This window comes from Palaemon carinicauda, chromosome 13 (genome assembly GCF_036898095.1).
Source record: "Palaemon carinicauda isolate YSFRI2023 chromosome 13, ASM3689809v2, whole genome shotgun sequence".
NCBI lineage: Eukaryota > Metazoa > Arthropoda > Malacostraca > Decapoda > Palaemonidae > Palaemon > Palaemon carinicauda.
The window spans coordinates 94,470,217-94,482,660 of NC_090737.1; the positions used below are offsets into that span (position 1 = coordinate 94,470,217).

At 36.0% G+C, this 12,444-nt stretch overlaps 1 long non-coding RNA gene across 3 annotated transcripts in view; it reads left to right on the forward strand.

Moving 5' to 3' along the window:
• The window catches only part of LOC137651982 (uncharacterized), a 31,412-nt gene extending 19,481 nt beyond the window's left edge, over positions 1–11,931 (forward strand). The window contains exons 1-3 of one of the 3 annotated variants that reach the window (XR_011046152.1): positions 1,926–2,006; positions 5,333–5,410; positions 10,851–11,931. This is a non-coding gene — a long non-coding RNA (uncharacterized lncRNA). Of the gene's footprint in view, positions 1–1,925; positions 2,007–4,986; positions 5,164–5,332; positions 5,411–10,850 lie in introns of those variants that run through there. The other 2 variants (XR_011046150.1, XR_011046151.1) reach the window with 2 other exon arrangements.
• Positions 11,932–12,444: the final 513 nt, after the last annotated feature.

The following is a 12,444-nucleotide window of genomic DNA, read 5'->3' on the forward strand; positions in this document are numbered from 1 at the left end:
AAAAACCTGCCCTCTGCGGTTACAGGAGAAGGGCAGAAAAAACCGTAGGAAAGTCATGCCTGAATTAAAAACTCGAGGCCGACCCGCTAAGGTTGTAGCCTGAGGCTACACTCAGAGAGAAGAGGGATTACCCTTAAATATCCCTTTTTTTTTTTCTGAGAGGTGTAAAGTTTCATCCAATTTAAAGAGATGCCCATCACTGCATAATTGAAATCGCCATACACAAGGGTAGCTGGGGAATGTCTAAACTTAAAATAACATGCCTAGGTTAGGTACCTTGGCGAGACGAGATCTCTGTTACCTCACTCTCCGAGAGACTAACTATACGATCGACATGGAAAGGAAAAATATGGACAATGTAAATATCTTTACAAGAATATATTGCCTAAATAGCTAACATAATTAAGTAATTAATTAATGATATATGATGCTATTTAAAAACCGGGAAGTCGTTCTGTCGTTTGTTGGGCATGTTATTTAGTTAGCAGAGCTCATAGCGCCTCCGGTACAGGCTAGCTCTAATCACAATAAATTACTTAAATTTCACTGTGAAAAGGGAGCTAAAAATTATTCATTGTAAAGACCCAATACTCAACTTTTCGAAGGTGAAAGAAGTTGGAGAATGCATAATAAAATCCTTGAAAATCGATCGAAAAGTTAGATCAACATGGAACACCACTGAGCGAAATCGCTACAAAATTAGGAATGTCCGCCATCTTGGGAATGGCGCTAGGGTGGTGGCCAATAGTAGTACGGGAACGGGGGTAACCTTGTTACGGCCCCTTTTATTCTTTTACCACGTCCCCCTCGAAGCGTAAACGCTATTAGGGGTGCAGATTGCTATGTGGCGTGTCAAGAATGCGTCCTCTGATATTATGCGATATTCTTGAGAAAATTTTAAGGATATTCGCTCCAGGAGTTAGAATTCTGGAACCTGAAGGTTAATTCTCTGGGAATATCACTGTAGTATAATATATCCCTTTGGAAGCTACCTTTGGAACTTCTATCAGGACAACATTGCTTGAGCCCAAAAATGTTTCTACCTACTACCCAAGAAACATAATTTTGGCTAATCCCTTTAGTTCTGTTTGTTAATGTTACTGGGAATTTTTTTTAAATAGAAATGATCTTTGGGTGAAAGTACCCGCTCTTGCTCCCATTGACAAGCTACTTCAATTCTCAGTTTGATCAATGAAGGTAATAATTGTCTTCCCTTTATTTACAAGGGCATATGCACGACAGATAATGGGTAATTTTGGGAACGAACTCCATTACCTGAAATATTATGGGAATTTTTATTTAAGGGCAAGAATATTATAGCTTAAAAAACTTTATTTTTGACTTCACTACAAAAGCGCAGATTCGAAAAGATTTGAGTTCGAAAGTCACCAATAATACAGTTACAAAGGAACATTAAGATTAATCCTTTTTGACTCTATTTTAATAAGTTTCATTTAGTGTCTTAATGATGTGAAAAGGATAAAACATATAGACGTTTGGCAACTATCTTGTTGACAATTTTATATCTAAACTCTACTGTAATCCCCTCGCATACCAAGTGCACAAGCAACTCTGCAGAATCTTTTCCTTGATAATTCTAATGAGCATTTTTATACATTCCATCCATCTATGTAGGTATTCCTGTACGTTCTAGTAAAGCTTCAGAGTAATACCTACGTAAAGATGAAGAATGTCAGTAAGTCTGTAATTATCTACAAAACTGAAACGAAAGTCCTATATCAAAGTACAACAAATATATTTCGAGAGAAATAGGCTAGTTTGGGTTACAAATTCAGGGTGAACTCAAAACTATAATAATAGAGTGTATGATTAATACTTTATTAAATGAACTAGTTTATTGGACGCATATATCTGCTTTTACTTGCCAAATATAGTTTTTTTCATTTTATTTATTTTTTTTTGTAAAGGACTGTAATGGCAAGCTTGTATTGAAGTGCTAGAAGAAAATACTTCCTCATAGATTATATCATCTGACTAACGAAAGGGTGAGTGATCGTCAATGAATGTATGAACAATCTTACTTTGAAATGTGTTAGGAAGCGCCTTGATAGCAATAAATTGGAAATGTTTGCCACGCTTTTGATATGCCAATCCATGCTTTCGTAAAACGCTGTAATTTCAGTGTTGCTTCCAGGTATCTATTCTTTTATTTTTCTACCAATGTTTTGTATTAAAAACCTTTTTAGGGATATTTTGTACATTAAAAAGATTAAATGCATAATCCAATTGACGATTTTTTATATTCTTTGTCTGTATATTATTTTTAAATGACTGTATGCTATACAATTCATGATTTTCATTTCAAATTCTGTCCATATTAAAAAAGGTTATATGACTTTTCTCTGAAAATTTCATATTCAGATGAATCGCGCTATTTTTTTTTTTTTTAAATAAGATTAATTGGATAGACTGTAGCATGTATTAATATGGGCTATTAGCGGAAATCTTACCTCCCAATAGTGATAATGATGATAATAGTAATTATATTTAAGGGCACGCAGTTGGTATATATGTAGCAAATGTGCTCACCTGAGCAGAACTGGGTAATTGCCTAACATGTCATAACTTTTTTTTTTTTTTTTTTTACGTTTTTGTCCTGTCTATTTATAATTTCTGACATTTATGCATCTTCAAGCATAATTATAACATAAAATTTATAAATAAATGAATGAGCAGACACGTTACTAAGTAGTATGTTACGATTTTGTCCTGTTTAGTTATAATTTTTGACCTTCATGCATCTTGAAGCATAATTACAGTATGACATAGAAGTTTTAAATATATGAATGAGCAGACACGCAAATGTGTAATACATACCTTAGAGAGAAGAGTAGCAAACTTTTGAGAAACTATTGTAGTATATAAAAAAACGGATGTCTGATCTGATCTTGGATTTTTTTTCCTTATCCACGCTTGAGTGTATCAATGAAAGTCATTCTTTTTTGGCAATAAGATATTTCCATTAAAATATCCTTATTTGTAAAAAAAATCTAAACTTATTCTTGGCTCAAAATGGAATCCAGATTCAAAACATTCAAATCGGGTAGCTTTATCATCCTTCTTAAAAAAAAAAAAAAAAAAAAAAAAAAAAAAATTGTCCGATCTTAATTGGAAGTGTTACTTTTCCAGTTCAGTACTATGTGCCCTCTTGAAAGCTTATATTTCTGTACTCTCGGTTCTCTACTCTGGTGGTTTCATCAGTCCATTGAACGAAAGTATGTTATTGATATAATACACTCTTGGTTATGATTCATGAAGTGTATGGTGAATTGCTAAAAGTTTAAAGCTAGTTTATTCATACAACAGATTAAATAACTTAAAAACGTGGGTTAGAAACCCCATCAACTTCAGTTTTATTCGAACTTGAAACATAAGTCGTTTATTCTTACTTTACTTACTTACTTTGATAGCTGCTTTTCCAGTCCCATACAGCAGGGGAACCACACTCTCTGCAGGACCTCCACTGTCGTTTTAACTTGTTCGTTCAGAGTATTTAACGTTTCATATCGTGTATTGTTCACTTACTGTTAAATCATCACTGTTAAAGGAATCGTGAAGTAAGAAAGTCTTCAGTTTCCTCTTGAAAGCCTTAATGTCTTCAATCATTCAAATATTTCGTGGGAGCTTATTATATAGTCTCGGGGCCGCATATTTAAGATGAATTTTCGTATTGTTTTCTTTACCGTATAAGAATAAAGATGATAGTTCCAGGTAGGTGATCGAATAGACCAACCTGAAACTACAATCAACAGTAGATTCCCACCAGATAAGATTCCTGTCGCATGTAATGAATGTTTACGCAGATAATCTTCAATTATTGGCAAAATGCATCATTCTGGAAAGTAAAATCATTAGAAACCTAGAAAAAAGTTTCATATGAATTCAATGCCGCTAGTTTGTTTATCTCTTTACTGTACAAATATCTCTACACTAAATTTCTTTAAATATGCTTAGAAATTTGTCTTGTGCAGGCATGTCTTAATATCTTTAACCATGTTTTAATATTTTTCTCCCCTACGATGCTTAACAGGCAACTTCATATTTAATAATTGACGAAAATTTAAATAATTGATTGATTAAATTCCATATCCACAATTTGGATATGAGGTACAATTTTTCAATGGCTTATCTTGCAGGGCTTGGCAAAATTATTTTTGAGTTCTGATCATACTTTAGTCTTGTATTCTGGTTTTCCCAGAATTTAGCATAAACATCGAACTACTGGTTATGCTAGTTTTACGTGGTATGGTACTTAATTCTGAATAAAGGTGGCAAGTTTTATGGGGAATAAGGGTATATTTTAGAATTATTTCATCATCTTGATTCTTAAATTGATAGAATATAAAACTTAACAACTTCATTCAGTAGGTGGCACCAGTATTATCTGAATAGTTTTATGTGTTATTGAAACTTTTATTTTGATTACTGTATTCGATTTTTTTTTCATTAAGGACCTAGCCTAATAAAATCTCGTGTTTTAGCATTCTTTCACAACTATCACTATAACTGGTCTATTGGTCTCTAAAATCGGTTTGTTCTTTGTTTTCTTTGTTACTTTTTATTAACTTCTTGCCAAGCTACGTTTGATACAGTATTTGCTTGATTGGAGTTACAATCCTGTATCTTTTTTTATTATTCCTTTACTTCGTACAAATGCAACTTGTAGATATTCTCTCTCCTACGCTGGTGTATAAAAGTCATTTAAATACCAGTTATATAGCCTTAATTATATTCCTTCTCTTTTACGCTTGCCCATAATTGGTTAAAATTTCTTTTATACGGAAATAAAGAAAAGAACGAACAGATAGTGTGTATGTAAAAGTATACAATTAATATTTGATTTTGTTTTCCTAATACTAATGACAAATTTGTATTTTAATTTTAAAAGATGTTTAGCTGGGAAATATTTAGATTGTATTATATTGTGAATTACAGGATGGAGCTGTCCTGGATAAGTAGCAAGAAGAAATTTGCTTTAAATTGACAAAAAATCCTAATCATAAAAAAAATTATTCCTTTTTATTCGAAGCTTACTGTTTGTTGGCGATAAAGCTATAGACGTGCTAAATATAGTATTCACAAGGTCTGTTCTGCAGTATTTATCAGGTCTAATGAGAATATGGCATCAGTTTTATGCACCAGGTCAGTACTGTGGCTTTTACCTGCATTGATTAAAAGTTACCTATATGTGAAAAAAGAAATGAACATACTCATATAACTGAGAATCTAGTGTGTGAATGAAGCATGCTGAGTATGCTGCTGATAAATTAATTTCAGAGTAATTTGTAATAAGCGTTCTTTGTTTCCCCAGAAGTGTAGCAGACATGGTGTCGAATTGCATTGCCGGAATCGGGCAGCCTACAGCTTGTGGAGCGAGTCTCTGAATTCGGTGAATAGTATATAATCATGTGTTTCAAGTACCTTGTATTTTGTGCCTCTGGTGTAAAAATCGGTTTTCTTTTACCCTGTGGAGAATTTTTTAGTGTTACGTTCTGAGTGGGAACTTAGTCCTGGAAAGTCTCCTTATAACAGTTACATAAAGTTCAACAGGGGATGATATGAGCACTTACTCTCGGGGCACAAACACCCTGCTAATACTTTACTGTCACAATTCACAAACCATCACTCTTTACAAAAGGCAAATTTACTGTCCAGAGGCCGGAGAACTCCACACGCAGAAATATCAATAATTTATGGCCTACTCTAGCTTTGTCAGGTCTATAGTCATCTCATTCTCAGGCTCTGTTCCGGCTCCGTCCCAGCTACCCCAATGAAATGCTGGACAGGTATTTTACGTTAATGTAATCAGACAAAATTCAAAATGGGAGCAGTGATGTAAAGTAGTTTAAAAGTTTAAAGATAAGGATCTTTACCTTCGAAGCAAATATATTAATGCAAAGTACCTCGCTGTTACCACCTATAGACTTACTCTTCAAATATTCCCAGTTTAAACATTAAATAAATGAGGGAGCAAAAATACTAAAAAGGTTTAATTAACCTAATATTGATTTATTCACAAATTTACATTAAAACAAAACGGACATCTTAACAACACAAAAAATGGTATCAAAAGAGATGCAATTCAAATAATGAAAAATAGTTGATTAGACGCGTGGTCTACAATAATCAAAAACCAAAATGGGGTCGGACACGTGGCCCATGTGACCCCGAGACTGTGTTAGTCTCAAAAGGCAAAAAATTGTATAGAAAAAAATATATACACACAATCCCACCACACACAGTCCGAATAGTGTAATTAGCCAGGCTCCCTATCAAGTTAAAATTAGTCTAAGCTAATAAAAAATGGGGGAATAACTATGGCCATTGATGTAGTACCTGCACTCCTTTGAGATTAGTCCTATGCCCGTGGTGGCTGTTGACCTGGTTGTCGCACTAATTGGCACGTTGCCCTCTTGCCTGGCTCACCCCAAGAATTCTCACTGTGACTGCAACTAGGTACATCAGGGTCCTCTTCTTCTCAATCTCTCCGACCGGCAGCAACCTTTTGTGAGTCGAGTTTTGGGAGAGAGAGTGCGGGGGTGAGCCAGATGTGCACGGGTTCAATGACCAGGCAGGTCAGCAGCCCAGGGCAGCTTCTCGTAGAATGGGGCCGACTCTACGGTCGAAGAGATCACCTGGCTTCACCTTTCCAGACAGGTGAGGAGCTTGATGCGCACGGTAATCCATTGGGGTTGCCATATCGGGACTTCAGGACAGGGCAATATATTGTTGCAAGGAGTGCAGAGGAGGCAGGATTTTGTACTAAATACTTAGAGAAATCTTGCTGCTCTAAGGGAGTTTATATATACAACAATCCTACCTATTCTGGCTTGCTAAAAATTAATATTTAAAATTATTAATTAGCAATGGACTGGTGCGATGGGCATACATCTTAAAATTAACAAACCTTAATTGGTATTGAGAAATATAAGATGCATTAATTCAGCAGTATTGGAATTTATATAAAAAATGCCGTTTAGGAATTTAATCTCGACCAATGTAGTTTAAGGAAAGAACCAACATACGCCGGGGTTACAACTAAGGCCATCTGTTGTGCGTATCTACGCTGTGACGTCACGAGCATGGCGTGCGCCACTGTCAACAAGTTTAGATTAGTCCTCCCTATGTTTCGTTAAAGAAAACTAGACGTAGGAGAGAATGTTTCAGGGGTAGCTATAGTATTAGTAGAAGTGAGCTAAAAATACGATTAAAAGAAGAAGAGTGAAGAAAATTCTTCACATACCCATAATAAAATTATGTAAAACTCTTTATCCAATTACCAGGAATTGAACTAAAGTTTTAGACTCTTTGCTCTAACTTTTGACAATAATTCTGATCTTCAGGCAACTTTACATCAAAATGGGATTTCTTTAATGGGTAGTCGGTTTTTAAATAGCATACAATTGATTTCAGATATAATCTAGTATATCGGTGTGTATTGGTAAGAAGACAACATTTCTATAGATATTCTGATATTTAAATAGAGCAATCCGTGGAACCTATAGAAGTGTCAAACTTCAAGATCTGTTCCCTTTGTCAGTTCCACAATAATGCCACTTCCTCAGATTGCAATGGAAGAATTTTGAAAATTATTAGGGATACCTAGGTTCTCGGCTAGTGTTAAATAAAACATCTTATTGGTTACAACATTGAGATATAATCAATGGGGCTTGAATGATCGTGAGCAAAAATATTTATTTGCTAAAGATTTTGCCTCTTTAAAAGGTTTATGAAGTTTAATGTATGTAAAAGATCATCACATTATCATGTATACAATAGTCTCGAGTCTGGGTATTGGCTTTCTACCATACCTTTAGACGGGAGTACGTAGCCCCAAAATTCTAAAAAAAATTTGGGGCTTGTGGGATCCCGTTTCTGGTGTTGCAGCTAGACACTGCTACTAGGAAATCCCATTCTGAAAAACTTTTATCCTGATCATATGGTTGTGAACACAAGTTTCCAGGATTTGCTTGGTTATTAAATATCTACCTAGGTTTTCCAGGTTTTCAGTAGCTGTTTTAGTTCTCTGCAAAGTTCATTGGGGACTCTTCATGGTTACAGCCACTTAACATGCCAGCTTAGTTGGCATTTGCTGAACATAGCTTCTATACTTGTACTTTTTGTTCGTTTCAGAATCTGAATGTGGGATCAGGAATGAAGGACCTAAAGGGAGCAATTGAATTTAAGAAGAAACTAAAGACATTACTTTTCACAAGAGCATATGATTTGGAAGATGCTACAATCAAAGAATTGTATAAGTTATAATGAAAATGTTTCGTTAGATGATTAATATGGACCCGCCCGAGAAGTAGTTCACTCGACTTCAGGGGAGGGTTGGATTTAAACCCAAAACAAGTAAACAAGTAAGTAAATCTCTGCAAGTAGAAAGTATGAAAAACTAGTTTCATGAGATGGCGATATAAGAGTCCATTCCTCGGTATCGTAGAGAAGATTTGAAATGGCTTCTATGTAGATTTTTTAGGTTAGTCTCAGTTGATTGTTAAAAATCACTCTGGATTCTCTGCCAACGAAAAGCACTTTTCTCAAACACACCATTGTCAATCTCGGTAACGGACGGAACTTGTGGATGAAATTGTGTTTTTTTATTTAATTGTTGAGTGGGAACTTGTTGTTCCGGGAAAGTCGGCTTACATCATTTCCTCAAAGATCTGCAGGTGAGGAAAAGGAGTGCTATCACTCAAGGCACAAACAGTCTATTAATAACTTTGGTGACGTAGTTCACGAGCCTTCACTCTAAATGCAAAAAAAGGTTATCTACACTCTTAGGCTCTGTTTCGGCTCAGTCCCAGGGACCCCAGTGAGATGGTGGACAGGAATTTTACGATAAGTAATTATTGAGACAAGGGCAATGGATCGGAACAGTGATGTATTGTAAAGTAAAAGTTAAAGATATGAATCTTTACCTTTGAAACATATAGATTGAATACCAAGCCACTCGCTAACACACTATTACTCTTGAGTTACTTAGACTTACTTACTTCTTCCAATATATTGGGTATACTGTCCCGAGATTATAATTCGTAATAGATGAGTTAAGATAAATTATGGAGTAAAAATACGATGAGGTAATTAACCTACTCTTGCTGTATTATACAAATTTATATGGAAAGAAATGGAAATTTTAACATCAAGTAAAAAGGATCAACAAAATTTAATGTAATAAAAAGAAATGCCAAATATAAAGAAATATTGTTGCTTAGACTCATGGTCTTCTGCAATGATTAATGCTTTAAATGGGGTCAGACACGTGGCCCTATGACCCAAGACTGTGCTAGTCTATGAAGCAAAAGTTATATACAAAATCTGTAGGCACAATCCCACGTACACAGCCCCGAAATATGTAATAGCCAGCTAAACCTAAATAAAGTAAAATTTATTCTTGGCTAAAATGAGGGGAAAACTAGTGGCCACGTGTTTTTATCTGCACTCCTTACTTGGAAGACAGCCATTGTCCTCAAATGGCTGTTGATTGAATTGCCGTTGACCGAATAACTTTCACAGGTTGCACCCTTGACTGGCCCACCCCTGGAGTCCTCACTTTTGGTAGATAGGGTTTACCAGGCTCGTCTTTTTCTGTTTGATGGGAGTCAAGTTGGGGGCGTGAGCCATAGGTACACAGACTAATTGATCAGGTCAGTCAACCGGTCTCAGCAGCTACTTGTGCACGAGCGGGTCGATCTTGGGTCGTGTGGGTTCACCTGTCTTCACCTTCCAAAACAGGTGAGCGCCGTTTGGTGTAGGGTAACCCCGTGGAGGTGCCATATCGGGACTTTAGAGCAGGGCAATGCAAAGTTGTAAGGAGTTAGTAGAAGGCAGGATTTTGTACAAAATACTTAGAGAAATTTGATGCTCTAAGGGAATATACATATACAATAATCATACCTATTTTGGCTTGCTAAAAATTAATAAGGGGAAGGAGCAGTTAGCAATGGCCTGGTGCAATGGGCATAAATCTTAAAATTAACAGTCCTTATTTGGCACTAAAAAATAAAAGCTGCATTCAAGTCAGCAGTTTTTAAAATTATATTCAAAACCAGTTTAATATTTTATCTCGACCCCCGTAGTTTGAGGAAAGAACCACCAGTGTTCATTCTCTATTTCGCCTTCCTAAAGCTAATTAACACTCTTATTGAATCCTTCTGAAATTTTTAGTAAACTACTACTCGCGCTAAATCCTTATAAATTTTTGTAACTGAAGGTTATCACCACTGAGTTTTTATTACTATGTAACATGGTGAAATTAGAATGCATGCAACTAACAGCCAATACTTGCACTCTCTTTTAGGTTTCTAATTCATCACTACTTCGGATTTTATTCTTATTTTCATTTCAACTTCTTCATGATTGAACAAGAGTTTCACTCCCAATATGCTACAATGTTGAATAGATCACAATCTATCGGAGCTAGGGCACGTAGGGAAAATTTCTTAGATAAATTATTATTCATATTTTCCAATATATTCTTTCAAGTGTTTAAGCTATAGATATATTTCAGTACAAACATTGTGACTTTGTCACTTGTTTTGTTTACTTCCAAATTACTAAGTTCAGGATAAAATGATAAAAAGACAGAAAACAATGTAATATATATTTTTGATATGAAAATGTTACTAACTTAAGTTATTTTAAATTTTACTGCTTGATTAAAGCAAGATCAGTTGAGCTTGATGGAAGTGATATAGTTTTAATTTGCAATTGTTACAAACTTAGATTATTTAAAAAAAAAAAAAAATTCTGGTAGCAGCAAATTCAATTGAATTTGAAGTGAAATTTTACTATATTAATTATATGCAATAATACCTTTCCAGAAGCAAGTGCAGCAAAACAAGATGGATAGCAGAAAATGAAGGCCAGCTGTAGAAGAAGACAGGAAGCTGAAGTTAACGCCAATATTGCAAGTTGGGGGTAAGAGAGCAGGAGATATCTATGGAAGTACGAGCAGTTTTATGTAAAGCAGAAAGCAGTAGTTGCATAGAAGGCAGCGGCAGATTCTGTCGAAGAAAAACAGCAGTTAAACATAAGACATAAGTGGAAATTACAAAAGAAAAGGGTGGGAGCAACAAAAGAAAGAACATGGATGGTAGGGGATTATAAATTTGGTACCAGCCGGTGGTAGTAGTGTGTATTGACAAAAGCATAATGGCCTTATGCTAAAAGCACTGAACATGCATATAATAGTGGTTTCAATGAATATAGGAGATGCAGAAAGTAGGCTATAGTTGGAAGAAAGAAGGGAACAGTAGAATATAAAACTGGCAGCTGAATTTAAATTGTAGGCTGCCACAACTCATGATAAGAAGCCAGAGGGAGAAAGTTGCAAAGAAGGTCAGAACAGCAGAAAAAGAAATTCTGTATACATCTGGTAGATAGATAAAAAAGACAGTTAAAACTTGAGAGCAGAAAAAGATAAAAGTCAGTAAAATAAAACTAAGGCAACCAGGCTTCAGACATTGAGGCAAGGAACTGAATATTTGAAAATCACAACAGTATCGCAAGGCATTAAGAAACCTAGCAGCAGTTTGATGCATTATATGTACATAGTATTACAAAGAAGATTCCGAAAGAAAGCAAATATCCATTATATACTAATAACAGCAGTCAAAACAAGGGCCAAAGCTTTAAGCTGCAGTGAAGGCAGAGACCAAAAGCATCTCCTTTCGAGGAGTTGCTAGATAAGCTCCAGGCGTGAAGATCAGCGATGTCACTGCTCGGTGGAAAAACTAAATGGGTGGCTGTCTAAGTAGATCGGGAGGTGGTAGCAGTTCCCTTGATGTTTCTGTGAGCAGATGTAGAAGGTCTGAAACCATTCTGCGTGCTGCCCTAGTGGAGTTATTAGGGTCATCATCATGTTTTGAGATGCCCTGACCTTGTTCAGAAGCCTCCTTACTAGGCAGAGGGGAAGGGGGGGGGGGGACCGCATAGACTTCCATATTGTCCCACTGATGTTGGAAGGCCTCCTTGCAGAAAACCTGTGGGTCTGGTACTAGGGAACAGTACACTGGAAGTTTCCGGTTGAGAGAAGTCGCTAACAAGGTCAAAATTGTGTCAGTAATCTGTTGATTTAAAGACCATTCGGTACCAACTAACTGAGTCCTCCTGCTTGGATTATCCGGCAGCACATTCTATTTGCCGGGGATGAAGCGTGCTCTTAAGGTTAGAGTTGTCTTCTTTCCATCTGAGGATTTCTACAGCTAGTTGGTAAAGGGGCTGTGAAAAGGTACCTCCTTGTTTGTTTATGTAGGCTACCATTGTGGTGTTGTCGCTCATCAGCACTATGTGGTGTCCTGAAAGGAGCTGATGGAAATGTTTGAGAGCCAGAAAAGAGGCTTTCATCTCCAGGAGATTAATATGGCACTGCCTTTCATATTCAGACCAAAGCCCAGATGCTGTCGGGTGTAACAG